General features: G+C 50.0%; 1 protein-coding gene across 1 annotated transcript in view; it reads left to right on the top strand.

Annotated features, from left to right (window-relative positions):
• The window catches only part of LOC127585866 (ras/Rap GTPase-activating protein SynGAP-like), a 469283-nt gene that overhangs the window by 2513 nt on the left and 449764 nt on the right, over positions 1-17006 (top strand). Inside the window, 1 exon segment of the mRNA XM_052043571.1 lies at positions 704-890. The gene's annotated coding sequence lies outside the window, so the exon portion shown is untranslated.

Below are 17006 nucleotides of genomic sequence, written 5' to 3' on the forward strand. Positions count from 1 at the left end.
CTTCCCTGGGCAGAGAATTCCACAGATTCACTACTCTCTGGGAAAAGCAGTTTCTCCTCATCTCCGTCCTAAATCTATTCCCCCAAATCTTGAGGCTATGTCCCCTAGTTCTAGTCTCACCTACCAATGGAAACAACTTTCCTGCTGCTATTTTATCTCTCCCTTTCATAACTTTATATCTTTCTATAAGATCCCCTCTCATTCTTCTGAATTCCAGCGAGTATAGTCCCAGGCGACTCAATATCTCCTCATAGGCCAACCCCCTCATCTCCAGGGATTTACTCTGTAAATTCTATCGTCACTGCCCTGGGAGTGTTTGGTTGGAGAGTGAAAGACAGCTTTACTCTGATCTTAACCCAGTTTTGTTCCTTATTTTTTATCACCATTTCCAAAGGGACTACACCACAGCTGCACTCTGTGTCTAACCCGAGCTGCCCCTGGTTGGGAGTGTGTGTGCTGGGACAGTGTAGAAGGAGCTTTACTCTGTGTCCAGCCCGTGCTGTTCCTGCCCTGGGAGTGTGTGACGGGACAGTGTAGAGGGAACTTTACTCTGTGTCCAACCCGTGCTGTTCCTGCCCTGGGAATGTGTGACGGGACAGTGTTGAGGGAACTTTACTCTCCACCCTTTTTAAAAAAAAGCATTATTTACATTTTAAGAACAGTTGCATAATCTTCAAATTAAAGAATTACCATCCTTGTCCAGGATGCACTCCAGCCGCTGCGGTGACCTCTGGTCCCAGAAGGCTGCCAGAGCGCCAGCGGACACCGTGCGCTCCATCTCCAAGGACACCTGAGCACAAATGTCCCCTTGGAAGCGGGGCAGGCAGTCGGCTCGAACAGACCATCAGGAAACGCCACTCACGTCTGGCACCTTCCAAGTGAGAGACTGAGTAAGCTTGTCACATATTTGCAGAGCAGAAGTTTGAGCAATGATCTTCCCCTGACTTTGTCTAGCTGAGTGACTTTCTTGCCAACTTTGTGATCAGAATATGGAGGAGACTTTACAACAGGGGCCAGGGGTGGAGAGTGTTGCACTGAGCTCTCCTGTGCAATGGGTGTTTAAACTGGTTCATCAACTCCCCAGCTGCCTGTCCTTTCTATGAGCTGGGATATCAAGTGTATATGGAGTGTGAGAGATAGTAGCCCCTGTGTGAGTATCTGAAGGGGCTGTTCCTTAAATTCTGGTTGAACTTCAGCCCCATGTTCCTGAACTTTGGCCACCCAGTGAGGGGCAAGCAGGGATTTGGTCTGGGGACCTCTTTGTGGATCTGCTTCTGGGCTTGGCCAAGGTGTGCGTTCACAGGTCCAGGCTGTCAGAGGGTCTGTCCAAGCTGACTGCGCATCCCTCTTCCAAGGTTACTTCTGCGCCAGGGTGTCCCCAGAGAAGAAACACGGGGTGCCCGCTGGCTCTCTGGAGGTCTTCCAGGACTGGTGGGCACTGCAGGGGCTGGAGTGCATCCTGAACAAGGAGGATAATGTTTTAATTTAACTTTTTTTGTTCCATGTTGTAAACTTATTTTAAAATAAAACAAAATTCTGCTAGAAGGCATGGTCAAGGTGAATAATGGCCGATTTTAAGGGAACAATAGGTGACACTGCCTCACAGCTCCAGAGACCCGGGTTCAATCCCAACCTCCGGCGCTGTCTGTGTGTGGAGTTTGCACATTCTCCCTGTGACTGTGTTTTTCCCGAGTGCTCCGGTTTCCTCCCACATCCCAAAGACGTGCGGGTTGGCAGGTTAATTGCCCCCGGTGTGTGGGTGAGTGGTGAAATCTAGTGGGACTGTGGAGAGAATAAAATGGGATCAGTGTAGAATTAATATGAATGTGTGCTTGGCGGCTGGCATGGACCGAAGGGCCTGCTTCCATGCTGTATCTCACTATGAACTATTCGCCTCTCTGAAAGGCTAAATATTTCACGTCCACAGGCTGCTCTTAATCAAACGCTGCCAAATCATGTTTGTTGGCTCTGCTGTCAGAGTGACAGGAAAAGTTATGCTAATGTATGGAAATATTTGCAAATATGTGCAGAAATGTGGCCTTTATTGTGTTTTTTTATTCAGGCCTGCAGTTGCTTTGAAAGCGTTCAGCATTGTGCGAGGGATTCCGGCAGTTCAGTCAGGCTGCCAGGGTCAACCCAGCTGCGGAACTGGCTGCAAGGACGGGCGTGGAGTATTTACTCGGTTTGGTTTTGAAAGTGCAGTTAGAGGGATTTTAAGGGTGAGAGAGAATCTGAGGACAGAAGGCTTATTAAGCTGCAATCCTGCTGTGTCGGCTGCTGTTACAAGCCCATCCTGCACTGGGTTTTCCCTGTGGCCCTGGGGCTTGATAATCACACACTGTTGCGCGGAATTTATAGCACAGAAACAAACCATTTGCTCCAGGTTGGTGTTCCTGCTTACCTTGAGCCTTTTCCCAGTGACCTTCCTCTTTCCCTGTCCTCGTGTTCCTTGCCACTTATCAGCCCATGTCTGAATTATGGCCAGAGTTTGTTTCTGCCTGCACCATTTGCTAAGGAGTTGTAAATGGAACTGGAGTGTCAAAGTCGTGTTTATTGTCCTATGCACAGGTGCAATGAAAAACTTACTTGCAGCAGCATCACAGGCACAGAGCATCATATAAGCAGTATTCAGAAGAAAAACATAAATTATACATAATTTTTACAAGAAAGAACACAACTAGAACAAAAAAAAACTCCATTTTAGTGCAAAGTGTTGCTAAATTCTAGTGATTAGGGTTGTGCTGGTTGGTTCAAGAACTAAATGGTTGAAGGGAAGTAGCTGTTCTTGAACCTGGTGGTGGACTTCAGGCTTCTGTACCTCCTGCCCGATAGTAGCTGTGAGAAGATGGCATGGTCCAGATGGTGGGGATCTTTGATGATGGATGTTGCCTTCTTGAGGCAGTGCCTCCTGTAGATACTACTGATGATGGGGAGAGATGTGCCCATGATGTATGATCACCACCTGATCTCCAACCGTTTTCCCCCTGCCTCCCTCCTAATCGTGCAGCTCTTCCACCCCCCCCCACACCCAATGTGCAACTGGTCTCTTCTGAAGCTTAATATTCCCCTTCCCCACATCTCCGAAGCAACGTGAGATCTTCTCCAAATCTCATCCCAAACATCTGGCAGACTTTCCATCTCTCAATCCGCCGGCTGCCAGTTTCGGGCTCGCAACACCACCCCTATCTCAGCCCCGATGCTGGGTCTGGTTAACCTCCCGTTCTGTCCATGGTGGTCAGATCTGTAGGCCCCTTGCCTCCTGCATTGAATCTCAGGGTAGACCGGACATCTCAACATCTCGTTTTACACAGTCCTCAACCTCAATCAGCTGAGTAGAGCAGGGGTGGGCATCAGTCCCAGTGGCGCAGCTGGTAGAGCTGCTGCCTCACAGCTCCAGAGACCCGGGTTTGTCCCGACCTCTGGCGCTGTCTGTGTGTGGAGTTTGCACGTTCTCCCTGTGACCACGTGGGTTTCCCCCGGGTGCTCCGGTTTCCTCCCACATCCCAATGACGTGCGGGTCGGTGGGTTAATTGTCCACTGTAAATTGTCCCCCAGTGTGTGGGTGAGGGGTGGTATCTGGGGGGAGTTGATGGGACTGTGGGGAGAATAAAATGGGATCGGTGTAAATAGGTTGTTGGTGGCCGGCACGGACTCAGAGGGTGAAGGGACACATGAGATGTTGGAGGAACTCAGTGGGTCAGGCAGCATCCGTAGAGGAAAATGGGTAGTCGACGTTTTGGGTTGAGACCCTTCAGCCAGATTCAAGAACTGGACTGAAGGGTCTCAACCCGAATTGTCGACTGTCCATTTTCCTACACCGATGCATTGGGGTGGTGAATCTGTGGAATTCGTTGCCACAGAGGGCGGTGGAGGCCAAGTCACTTGGGTGTATTTAAGGCAGAGATTGATAGGTTCTTGAAGGTGAGGGGGTTTTAAGGGTTACTGGGAGAAGGCGGGAGAATGGGGTTGCAAAATAAAATCAGCCACGATTGAATGGCAGAGCATTCGATGGGCTGAATGGCCTAATTTTTCTCCTATATCTCTGCTGCCTGACCCGCTGAGATCCTCCAGCATCTCGTGTGTTGCTCCAGATTCCAACATCTGCAGCCTCTGGTGTCTCCGTGGGTGTAGGGCACGTTTTGTGCTCTATGACTCAATGACTCTGTCTTGCTGCTTGGCTCTTACCCATCCTAAGCAGAATTTCTTGGGATCCATTCCCGAGTATAATGATGGGGCTTCTGATGTGGTGATTACCAGCAGTCCCCATCTCAAACACCAGGTGGCAATCTTTGCTACATTTTTCCATGGGACTTGGCCACAGCAAACCTCCTCTTCCAGTTGCTCTTGGCAAGCAGGTGGTGAGATACCACCTGGTGCACTCAGAGTCCGGCGCCAGGTTAGGAGATCTGTGAACGATTCTGCAGTCACGAGCTGGGCTCCAGAAGTAAGTGAGCTTTATCTGGGGCACAGCAGGACTTGAGAAGTTAAGAGCGGCTCACTCAATAAGCTGGAGCGAAGGGAAACGGCTTTGTTCTCTCAGGAGACAGCAGTGGCAGATTGGGGGCATGGTACCAGTGCACCAGGGAGTGACAGCTCGCCTTTTCCTGAGCAACCTTGACAGTGGATGAGAAGGCAATATTTCTTGTAGACTAACTTCGAAATAGGCCCCTCCATTTAAAAATAAGGGACTCCTATTTAATGGGGACACAAGAGATTCTGCAGATACTGGAAATCTGGAACAACACACACAAAGCACTGGAGGAACTCAGCAGGTCAGGCAGCATCTGTGGAGGGAAATGGACAAGATGCGCATCATGTCCAGATGAAGGGTCTTGACTCGAAATGTCAACTGTCCATTTCCCTCCATAGGTGCTGCCCGACCCCCTCATTTCCTCCAGCGGTTTGTGTGTGGTCTCCCATTTAACACGGGAATGAGGCAAATATTTTTCTCTGAGGGCGTTCAATCTTTGGAACTCTCTTCCTCAAAGGGCGGTAGAAGTGGAGTCTTTGGATGCTTCTTCTAAGGTAGAGGGAGGGATATTCTTGATCAGCAAGGGGGTGAAATGCAAGGTTACAGAGTGTGAAAAAAACAAGGTGCTGGAGGAACTCAGCGGGTCAGGCAGCATCTGTGGAGGCAGAGGGATGGTCGTCCTTCTGGGGAGGAGTCAAAAGGGAAGTTGTTCAGGGTGAGAACCAAAGAATGTTGGTAGGGGGGAGATGGGATCTATGTTCTAGAAAGGAGCGGAGAGCCCTAAGGCTTTCCTGATGGGGAATGGAGGTGTGTTGGGACTGGACTGGGTGTAGGTCTCTTTATTTGACGTTACGATCAGCCATGACTTAACGGATTAGGCTCGATGGACTGGGTGGTTGACGGTGTATTCCTGCTCCTAACTTCTACGTTCGTACTGGGTCATAAATAAATATCTTCATTCCATCTTCCTGCCCTAGTTACATCCTTCATTCTCAACAAAAGCAATCTAAATCACTTTTCCCATCGCTTACCAGTTCCAATGGTCTCTACTGGAGTGAGTTCCAGACTTTCTTCACGTGAATGGGGGCTTCCGCATTGTCACCCTTCAATGATCCCTGGAGATAGGTTCCCACCAGGAGAGGCCTCGTCAGATGGGAACCAAGGGCCTTGGTTGGTTGGTGATGAGAAGGGCCTTTCCCGTCAGATCCTCCACACTCACTGCGTCTCAGTCCCAACGCACGCTTCCCTCGAGGTGGCTGCAGTGCGGATGAGATGTCCACCTCCTTGTGTCTGCCAAGAACATCTGGAAAGGGATGCAGTGGTCCTGGTCGAGGTTCGACTTGCAAAACAGGGGACCCTGTGATCTACGGGCTGATCCTAAGGACGCACAGAGATGGACATTGTGCTGCTGGAAGATCATCAACCCGGTGAAAGGTGTACTTCGGTCTGCCTGAAACTTGTTGGTTTTCAAAGGCAAGGAAAGCACATGAAAAACACTATGGAGGAACTCAGCAGGCCAGGCAGCATCCGTGGAGAAAAGCAGGTGGTCAACATTTCGGGTCAGGACCCTTCTTCAGGACTGAAGATAGGAAAAGGGGAAGCCCAATATATAGGAGGGAAAAGCAGAGCAGTGATAGGTGGACAAAAGAGGGGTGGCAGGGTGGGCACAAGGTGGTGATGGGTAGATGCAGGTAAGAGATAGTGATGGGCAGGTGCGGGGGAGGAGGGGAGAGCAGAGGAGAGGTGGGGGGGTGGAGTGAACTAGTGAGTCGAGGAGAGAGCGGTCCCTATGAGAGGCAGAAAGGGGTGGGGAGGGGAAGATACGCTTGGTGGTGGGGTCCCGTTGGAGATGGCGGAAGTGGCGGCGAATGATGTGTTGAATACGTAGGCTGGTGGGGTAAAATGTGAGGACAAGGGGGACCCTATCCTTGTTGGGCCTGGGAGGGGTGGGGGTGAGAACAGAGGTGTGGGAAATGGCAGAGATATAGGTGCAAGCTCTCTTGACCACAGTAAGGGGGAAGCCACGGTTGGAAGATGGTTACACCTGCGCTCTATCCGTAACCACGATATGTATCTCCCCGTTAGCAGTCACTTCAACTCCCCCTCCCGCACTATCACTGATATGTCAGTCCTCGGCCTCCTCCACTGCCAGGACAATTCCAAGTGCAAACTGGAGGAACAGCACCTCATTTTCCATCTTGGAACTTTGCAGAACCTTGGAATGGCATGAACATTGAATTCTCCCACTTTTAAGTAATCCACACACCCCTCCCCTACCTCCCCAACCATGCCTTTTTTTCCTTCCCTTTCCTAGCCTCTCTCTTTTTTTCTACCTCCCTTTTTGTTTTTTCTCCTTACCTTTTACCCATCCCCGGTGGAGCTGCTCTCCCCTCCTCCCCCGCACCTGCCGTTCACTATCTCTTACCTGCATCTACCTATCACCTCCCCGTGCCCACCCCGCCTCCCCTCTTTTGTCCACCTATCACTGCTCTGCTTTTCCCCCCTATATATTGGGCTTCCCCTTTTCCTATCTTCAGTCCTGAAGAAGGGTCCTGACCCAAAACGTTGACCACCTGCTTTTCTCCACGGATGCTGCCTGGCCTGTTGAGTTCCTCTAGCATCGTGAAAAACATGATCTAGATTCCAGCATCTGCAGTCCTTTGTTTCTCAAGGAAAGCACATTGTCTCTTTTTCCCCAGGGAGGGGAGCAAAAAACCCCCCCAGGGAGGGCAGGGGCTTAAGATCAGAGGCGAGAGATTTATAAAGGGACATCAGGGGCAGCTTCTTCACGCAAAGGGTGGTGCGTATGTGGAATGAGCTGAATCAGATTTATTATCACTGACATATGACATGAAATGTGTTGTTTTGCGGCAGCAGAACAGTGCAAGGTATAAAATCTATGAATTACAAAAATAAATACATGATGCAAAAATAAGGTAACGTTCATGGATTGTTCACAAATCTGATGGTGGAAGGGAAGAAGCTGTTCCTAAATCACCAGAAATAGTGGTTGAGGCGGGCACATTGGCAACATTTAAAAGCCATCTAGATAAGTACATGGATAAGAGAGGTTCAGAGGGCTATGGGCCAAAGGTAGCAGATGGGACTAGCTCGCTGGGCAACACAGTTGGTGTGGACGAGTTTGGCCAAAGAGCCTGTTTCAATCCTGTATGGCTCTAAAATCTGCAAGTGAATGCTGCTAAATGGCACATTCCAAGGTGCGGGAGTACATTTGCACACACTCAGAAGCTGAGCGCCAACGTATCGTCAGCTTGCACTGAAGCTCGGTGCAGCCAACGCAGAGACTCCATGTGGAAGGACTACAGTCTAGAGCACTCCCACCCTCTGCAACAGAGCCAATCTCAGTGAAGACTTGTGTCAAACAAAACTGCATCATTCTCCTGACACATCCCTCAATCTTTCTTGCCACAGTGATCTCTAACAAACTTCCCATGAGTCTGGAGCTAATCTTCCGAACTAACGGGAACCTGTCCAACCTGAGTGGCTTGCAGTCCAGAACCAAGGTCACCCAAACATCCAAGAGCCGAGCTGCAGTTTGCAGACAACACGTGTTTTGCACACACATCAGGTCCTGAGCGCCAAGGTAGGGTCAACTCGCCTTACTGAGACACACGAGAAGAAGGACCTTGCACTCAACATCCACAAGGCAAGAAGGGCAGTCTCTGTCTACAGAACTACGGTGATAGGTTGGTAAGATGGCAGAGAAATGGCAGATGGAATTTAATCCTAAAAAATGCGAGTATTTTTGAATAGGATATGCACAATTAGTTGGATTAACACTGTTTAAGAAGATAGTTGCCTGTTTAATACAGGAAATGAGGTGAATTTCTTTTTCTCTCGGAGGGCGCTGAGTCTTTGGAATTCTGTTGCTCAGAGGGCGGTGGAAGCAGAGTCTTCAAATATTTTTAAGGGTGAGGTCGGAAGGTTCTTTGGGGGTGAGAGTTTACAGGGAGGTAGGCAGGAACCCAGAACTGAAGTTATGATGAGCCTTGACTTTAATGAACAATGGGGTAGGCTCGATGGGCTGAGTGGCCTACTCCTGCTCCTAACTTCTATGTACTTATGACCTCATACAATTATCCCTTTGCTCGCTAATCTGGCATTGGCAAGGAATGCTGTTGGTGTTGACTCCAGCTCAGTGTGCAGGAGACAGATGACGTAATATGTGTTTATGTAGCACCATCGCAAAATGCTTCATGTCAGAATATCATTTTGACTGTGAGCAAGGAGTTACAAGACAGTCAACCAGGTTCTTGGTCAACAAAGGAGGTTGTAAACTACATCTTAAGGTTTTATGATACAGTGTGGGGTCCAGTAATTCCCCACGGTGATGTACTGTGCAATCCAGTGATTTTCTGCAGTGTGCAATCCAGTGATTTTCTGCAGTGTGCGATCCAGTGATGCCTCGCAGTAATGCAGTGTGCAGTCCAGTGATTCCTCATAGTGATTTAGTGTGTAATCCAGTGATTCCCCACAGTGGTGCAGTTTGTAATCCAGTGATTCTCTCCAGTGATACAGTCTGTAATCCAGCGATCCTCTGCAGTGATGCAGTTTATAATCTAGTGACTCTCTCCGGTGATAGTTTGTAATCCAGTGTTTCTCTCCAATGATGCAGACTGTAATCCAGTGATTCTCTCCAGTGATAAATCTGTAATCCAGTGATTCTCTGCAGTGATCCAGTGATTCTCTCCAATGATACAATTTGTAATCCAGTGATTCTCACAGGCCTCAATCTGAATGCTCCTGAGCGCTCATGGTTGGCGATTCCCACACTGTGTTTGAATGTAGCAATGAGTGTACGTGATCCGACAGAGGTGTCACAGATCAAGGAAGGAAACAGAGGGTTAACAGGTTGGGATGCAGCTTTTGCTGAGAGAACGGTTGCCAAGGCGATGAGATTCGGGAGTTAAATGGTGGAAAACAACACCAGATGGAGAAAAACTGTAGAGAGATTGGAAAAGTAAAACAGGAAATAACAGAGTAATTGGCTGCATGAGAGACAAGATGTGATTGTCGACGGGGCAATGACCAGGGCTTTGTTTTAAATCCCACCCAGACTGCTGTAGTGTGGTCTCCGCTGAGCTGTACCTTCCTTACTGAAGAGAAAGTGAGATGGTTGTGACCTGATGTGGAGAACACTGCCCAACGTGCAACAAAAAAGATCACCGGAAATGCTGGAAAGACTCGGCAGGTCAGGCAGCACCTGCAGGAAGGAGCATTTTCTGCTTTAATTTCAGATGGCCAGGATCTGCTGTTTGCCGCCTTGTGGTCCACATTTCTTCATTGTGATCCGAGATCTGGGCATCACTATCCGTGCCACCCTTCACAGATGGTTGTTGACTGGAGCCTTTGTGGTGTCACACACACTGTGATTGTTGCTGAGGAACGGCGAATGGAATTGAACTGAATGATACCACAGTCACCCAGAGGCACAGGCACTCAGAGATGTAGAGACCCGGAGGCACAGGCACCTGGAGACACAATCACCCAGAAACACAGGCACCCGGAGACGCAGGCACCCGGAGACGCAACCACCCAGAGACGCAGACACCCAGAGATGCAGGCACCCCGAGGCACAAGCACCCGGATCCACAGACACGCAGAGATACAGAGACCCAGAGATATAGGCAGCTGGAGATGTAGACATCTGGGGAGGGGAACACCCAGGGACAGGGACACCTGGGAACGGGGACACCCAGGGACACAGACCCCCATGGACACAGACCCCCATGGACACAGATACCCACGGGCACAGACCCCCATGGACACGGACACCCACGGACAGAGGCACCAACTGACACCCACGATGTAGAAAAGTGTTGAGATTTGAAGCCTCACTGAGCACACAGTTACCTGTTCCTTCCTCTGTGGATTCACTGAGACTGCATCAAACGGGAATTATACTTTGCCATTTGGTGCTTACATAAAGTTAAATGGAAAGATGATCTTGATCAGTGATTTTTTTTTACCTCCTGCATCCTGTTGGTTTGTGCCAATAACTTCCAACAGCCCTGTTGATTTTAACCATCTGGGAGGCCATTCGTGTGTGGGCTGTACTTTGGGCCTCTCCCTGACTGGACAATGTGATCAAGCCCAGAGTTTGGCTCAAGGGGAACGTTGTGAGGTGCAGCAGCTTGCTGTTGAAGCATGTAAGCTGGCCTTACCTGTGGACAAGTCCTGGGAGCAAGAGGCAGTGATGGATGCGTCTTCTATCATAAAGGACATCGGTGTGTCAACAGGGAATCCCAAGGCACAGTTCAACGTGGAGGCAAGGCAGTTGGAAGTGTTCCTCCCTCAGCCAACATTCCTCAGAGTAGATTCACCAGCCAGGTCTCTGCTTTGTTGTCCGCTGCCTCCCTGGTCATTCCAATCTCCCGTTGTATCTCCCTGCCCATTCCAATCTCCCGCTGTAGCTCCCTGCCCGTTCCCATCTCCCATTGTAGCTCCCTGCCCATTCCAATCTCCCGCTGTATCTCCCTGCTCGTTCCCGTCTCCCATTGTAGCTCCCTGCTCGTTCCCGTCTCCCATTGTAGCTCCCTGCTCGTTCCTGTCTCCTGCTGTAGCTCCCTGCCCATTCCAATCTCCCGCTGTATCTCCCTGCTCGTTCCCGTCTCCCGCTGTAGCTCCCTGCTCGTTCCCGTCTCCCATTGTAGCTCCCTGCTTGTTCCCGTCTCCCGCTGTAGCTCCTTGCTCGTTCCTGTCTTCCGTTATAGCTCCCTGCTCATTCCAATCTCACAAGATCACAAGACAAAGGAGCAGAAGTAGGCCATTCGGCCCATCAAGTCTGCTCCATGAGCTAAACTAACACTATTCCTATCTAGCCCCAATTTCCAGCCTTATTCCCATATCCCTTGATACCCTGACTAATTAGATACCTATCAATCTCCTCCTTAAACGCCCCCAATGATCGGGCCTCCACAGCTGTACGTGGCAAAGAATTCCATAAATTCACTACCCTCTGGCTAAAGAAATTTCTCCTCATTTCTGTTTTAAACCGGTACCCTCTAATTCTGTGCCCTCTAGTCCTGGACTCACCCACCAGGGGAAACAGCTTAACCACATCTACTCTGTCCAGTCCTTTCAACATTCTAAATGTTTCTATGAGGTCCCGTTGTAGCTCCCTGCCTGTTCCAATCTCCTGCTGTAGCTCCATCCATTACCAGTAGCCGCAGGTGAGAAATTACACAGCGGTCCCATCTGCCTTCTGTATGAGAGAGGAAAAGTAGCGGAGACACAATCGGCTGCAGACGCTGGGATCTGGAGCAACAAACAAACTGCCGCAGGAACTCAGCGGGTCAGGCGGCGTCTGTGGGGGGAGAGGGACGGCTGATGTTTTCGGTCAGACCCTGCATCAGGACTGAGAGGGGGAAGGTTGAGACCAGGGCCGGTGGGTGAATGGTGGACCGGGGAGGGGTGAGGGATGACGGGCAGATGGAGCCGGGTAGGGGGTGGGGCGTGGAGTTTGAAGACAGGCAGGTGGCTGATAGGTAGGAAGTAGACAAGGTAAAAAGTCAGATGGAACAAGGTGGGGGGCGGGGGTGTGGTGGAGACAGCTGCCGCAGAGAGATAAGCAGGAACACAGAGGGCTGCTGATAAGGAGGTGAGAATGGGAACCGTTAGGGGAGAGATGTATGGCAGGTGGAACCGGAGCCAGAACCAGATGGGGGAGTGGATCTGGTGGGTGAAGTGTGTGGTTCGCAGGTGGATGGAACCAAAGGAGGGGGATGGAAGTGGGGGTGGGGGGGGGGCATGGGAATGGGGAAAGGAACAAAAGTGGGAGGACCAAAGATGGATCAGAAGGAAAGAGGGAACACAGGAGGTAAGGTCTGCCTAATATTGGAGAAGCTCATACCATTGGGTTGTAGACTACTCAGGCGGAATATGAGGCGATGTTCGTTGAAGAGTGGTGGTATTCACTTGGGCATCCTGCAGCCGATCTTATCGTAAGAACTAGGAGCAGGAGAAGGCCATCTGGCCCGTCGAGCCTGCTCCGCCAGTCAATAAGGTCATGGTTGATCTGGCCGTGGACTCAGATACACCTACCTGCCTTTTTCCCCATAACCTTTAATTCCCCTACTATGCAAAAATCTATCTAACTGTGTCTTAAATATATTTAATGAGGTAGCCTCCACTGCTTCCCCAGGCAGACAATTCCACAGATTCACTACTCTCTGAGAAAAGCAGTTTCTCCTCCTCATCTCCATCATAAATCTACTCCCCCGAATCTTGAGGTTATGTCCCCTGGTTCTAGTCTCACCTACCAGTGGAAACTACCTTCCTGCTTCTATTTTATCTATCCCTTTCATAATTTTATATATTTCTATAAGATCCTCTCTCATTCTTCTGAATTCCAGCAAATATAGTCCCAGGCAACTCAATCTCTCCTCACAGGCTAACCCCCTCATCTCTGGAATCAACCTGGTGAACCTCCTCTGCACTGTCTCCAAAGCCAGTATATCTTTCACGTAAGGAGACCAGAACTTCATGCAGTACTCCAGGTGCGGCCTCACCAGTACCCTGTACAGTTAAAGCACAATCTCCCTGCTCTTAAATTCAGTCCCTCCAGCAATGAAGGCCAACATTCCATTTGCCTTCTTGATAACATGTTGCACCTGCAAACCAACCTTTTGCAATTCATGCACCAACACTCCCAAGTCCCTCTGCACAACAGCATGCTGCAATCTTTCACCATTTAGATAATAATCTGATCTTCTATGTTTCCTTACAAAGTGGATGACCTCCAGTTTACCAATATTGTACACGCATCACATTGCTGATTGAAGGAGCTTGCCTTCTGACTTTTGACCCTCCCGTTTCCTACCGTGTGACAGAAATAATTGTCTGTGATGTGCTTCAGGAAGTCCAGAGGTTGTGGAAAGCATTGCTGCACAAAGGAACCCTTGGTTTCAACTTTAACTACTCAAGAGGTCTGGTCCAGTGTTGTGGGCATCTCTCAGACACAGGAACTTTCTTATCAAAGCGAAATGCTAAAGACAGTGGAAGAACGACATGGAAACACAAAATGCTGTTGGCACGAGTCAAACGGGCAGCAACTGCAGAGAGGGAAGGAGAGTTAACCTTTCAGGTCAATTGGAAGGGAGGAGTGGCGGAGGTGGAACGAGGGTTGGGTAGTGGGCGGATGGAATGAGCTGCCGCAGGAGGTAAAAGTGGGTACAATTCCAGCATAGAGAAATACACTTGGACAGGTATACAGATAGAAAAGGTTAAGAGGGATATGGGCCAAATGCAGGCAAATGGGACCAGCTTAGATGGGAATCTTGGTCGGCATGAATGAGTTGGGCCGAAGGGCCTGTTTCCATGCTGTGTCACTCTGTAAATCCAGGGGGAGAGGTGGGGTCAGAGGGAAGTGAAGGGGGAGAAATCTTTCATCAAACTCTATATTACCTCTCAGTTCAAATCTATTATTTACAAAAGAGCTCAAGAAAATAGGAGCAGGAGGAGGCCAGTCAGTATTGTTATTGGTTTATTATTGTCACTTGTACCAAGGTACAGTGGAAAAACTTGTCTTGCATACCGATCGTACAGGTCAATTCATTACACAGTGCAGTTACATTGGGTTAGTACAGAATGCATTGATATAGTACAGGTTAACAGTACAGAGTAAAGTGTCACAGCTGCAGAGAAAGTACAGTGCAATAAGGTGCAAAGTCACAACAAGGTAGGTCATGAGGTCAGAGTCTATCTCATCGTATAAGGGAACCGTTCAATAGTCTTATCACAGTGGGATAGAAGCTGTCCTTAAGTCTGGTGGTATGTGCCCTCAGGCTCTTGTATCTTCTACCTGATGGAAGAGGAGAGAAGAGAGAATGACCTGGGTGGGTGGGGTCTTTGATTATGCCGGCTGCTTCACCAAGGCAGCGAGAGGTAAAGACAGAGTCCAAGGAGGGGAGGCTGGTGTCCGTGATGCGCTGGACTGTGTTCACAACTCTCTGCAGTTTCTTGCGGTCCTGGGCAGAGCAGTTGCCATACCAAGCTGTGATACTTCGAGATAGGATGCTTTCTATGGTGCATCGGTAAAAGTTGGTGAGAGTCAAAGGGGACAAACCAAATTTCTTGGTTGCCCCTCATGCCTGCCCGGCCCTAGTCACCGCTGACCACAGCTAACCACGCGGTCACAGGGGGAATGTGCAAACTCCACACCGACAGCACCCAAGGTCAGGATTGAACACGGGTCGAAGGTGCTGTGAGGAGGCGTCTCTACTGCCTGCGCCACTGTGCTGATGAGGGAGAGAGGTAAGTTCCAGGTATTTGACATTTCTTTGATCTGTGGGATGTCTGGTAATGAGAGGAGGGAGATGGTCAAAGGACTAAATCTTCCTCAGGGAGATTTGCCGCGCTCTGCACTGACTGAAGGAGGAGAAGCGAACTTAGTTCTGGTTCTCAAACAGTCATAGAATCACATAGTATGCAAACAGGCCCTTCGGCCCACCCAGTCCATGCTGGCCATCAAGTATGCATCTGTACCAATCCCATTTTCCACCGTTTGAAGTGTAGCCTTCATGCAGTGCCATTTCTCGTCCTTGTCTAAATAAACTGGTGTGAGAGTGACTCTGGATTTTCTCCAGCAAGCATGGATACTTGAAAGGCACCTTAATCCATCACCTTAACAGTCCATTCCCTCTGCCACTGGTGCACAGTGGCCGCGGTGTGCGCTGTCTCCCAAATGCGCTGCAGTTACTCATCCAGACTGCTCCGACACCGCCTCCCAAACCCGCATCCTCTACTGCCAAGGACATGATGGGGGAGGGGGGGGGCACCACCACCCACACGTTTCCCCTCTCCACGTGATGCACTCTCCTGCCCTGGAAATTTGTCGCCGGTCCTTCATCATGGTCGCTCTGAATCCCAGAAGCCCCTCCCCACCAGCACTGTGGGGGCATCTCCACCCGAACGACTGCAGCGGTTCAAGAGGGCGGCTCACCTCCATCTTTTAAAGGCACTTAAGGATGGGCAATGAATGCTGGCCTTTTCATTCAAGACGTGGACAAGCTGAGGCAGCATTTAACTGCCCCTGTCTAATTACCCTTGAGAAGGTGGTGGTGAGCTGCCTTCTCAAACCGCTGGAGTCTTGTGGGGGGGGGGGGGTGGTGGTGGTGGTGTGTACACATAATGCTGTTAGAGAGGGAGTTCCAGGTTTCTGACAGGAAGAGGGATATATTTCCAAGTCAGGAAATATATCCCTCTTGCCAGCTTGGAGGGCAACTTCTGGGTGGTTGTGTCCTCATTTTGTTGCTGCCTTATTCTAACTGGTACCGTCACGGCTTTGGAAGCCCTTGCCGGTGACATTCAGATCCTGAAAATGAACAAATATAATCGAGCCAGAACAGGTGCATTGGGCCGAATGGCCTCCCTCGGCCTTCTAAATTTCTATCTTCAATGTCCAGCTCTGTTCAATCAGGGGAAATGGAAGATCTTGGCTCTGTCGGGAAGGAGCTCTGCAATGAATGAGTCGATTGTTGTAGGTCTCGATTTGTGTTTTATTTTTAACTCGTCCACTGAGGTGAAAGCTCGGTTGCAAGTGGGGTCGGGATTAAAGGTCCCTCTGAGTAGGAAGCCCGGAGCAGCCCCGCATGTTTGTTGATCAGCATCTGGGAGCAGCTGCCGCCCGTGTCTCTCTTCACAGAATCCGAGGACAGGACCAGTCACCAGCGACAGGCAGTCCTGCTAACACAGGGATATATATAGATCTCTTACAGTGGAAGAGAACGCTGAGTGCCCAAGATTACTGGCTGGGCTGAAATGAGAAGCAAACCTTTTACTCTACCGTGTTCTCATCTCAGCTAAATAAAAAAGCAAGACTTATTTCTTGGAGGAAGAGGCTGGCACTTGAGAAGGCAGGATTATTTCTGATGATCTGGATTCCACTGAGGTGTTGTGCTGAGTTTTAGCACCCATTCTGAGCAGCCGAGGAGGACGAGGAGTTCATTGGACAGGACCCCTGGGACTCGTTTCGTCTGGCTCTAGGGAGTGGGACAAAGCAGTCCATCTCTTCTGGCCACCGAACATATGGAGAGCAGGGGCAGGAAGGAGGTTGAATCGCCGGGGTGTCTGGTTACCTGCCTGAACAAGGGCTGGAAGCAAGTCTGTGGTAAGTTGATGCACACAAAACAGTGAAACCACCCCCCCCCGCCCCTCCCCAATCCTTCCCTCAACCCCTCCCTCCTTCCCCCAACCCTGCCGTCCTCCCTATCTTGAGTTGAAGGATTCAGAACCAAGTTACGCAGGAGGTGGCTCGGTGTGACATACATTGAAGTAACTTCAGCCGTTGTTCCATTGCAGACGGTAACCAGCTTGTGAGACTGGTACTCACATTAGCAGAGTCACAAGCTGTCAGCGCTGGCTCAAAGCTTAGCGCACTTCCCTCTGAGTCAGTGGATTTGGGAGCCGGTTCCTGAGGCAGCGCTGAAGGAACGCCATATTGCCAGAGTGGACATCTCTCAGACAAGATCTTGTCCGCAGCCCCAACCCTTCCCAGGTGAATGTCGAAGATCCC

This window comes from Pristis pectinata, chromosome 34 (assembly GCF_009764475.1).
Source record: "Pristis pectinata isolate sPriPec2 chromosome 34, sPriPec2.1.pri, whole genome shotgun sequence".
Taxonomy (NCBI): domain Eukaryota; kingdom Metazoa; phylum Chordata; class Chondrichthyes; order Rhinopristiformes; family Pristidae; genus Pristis; species Pristis pectinata.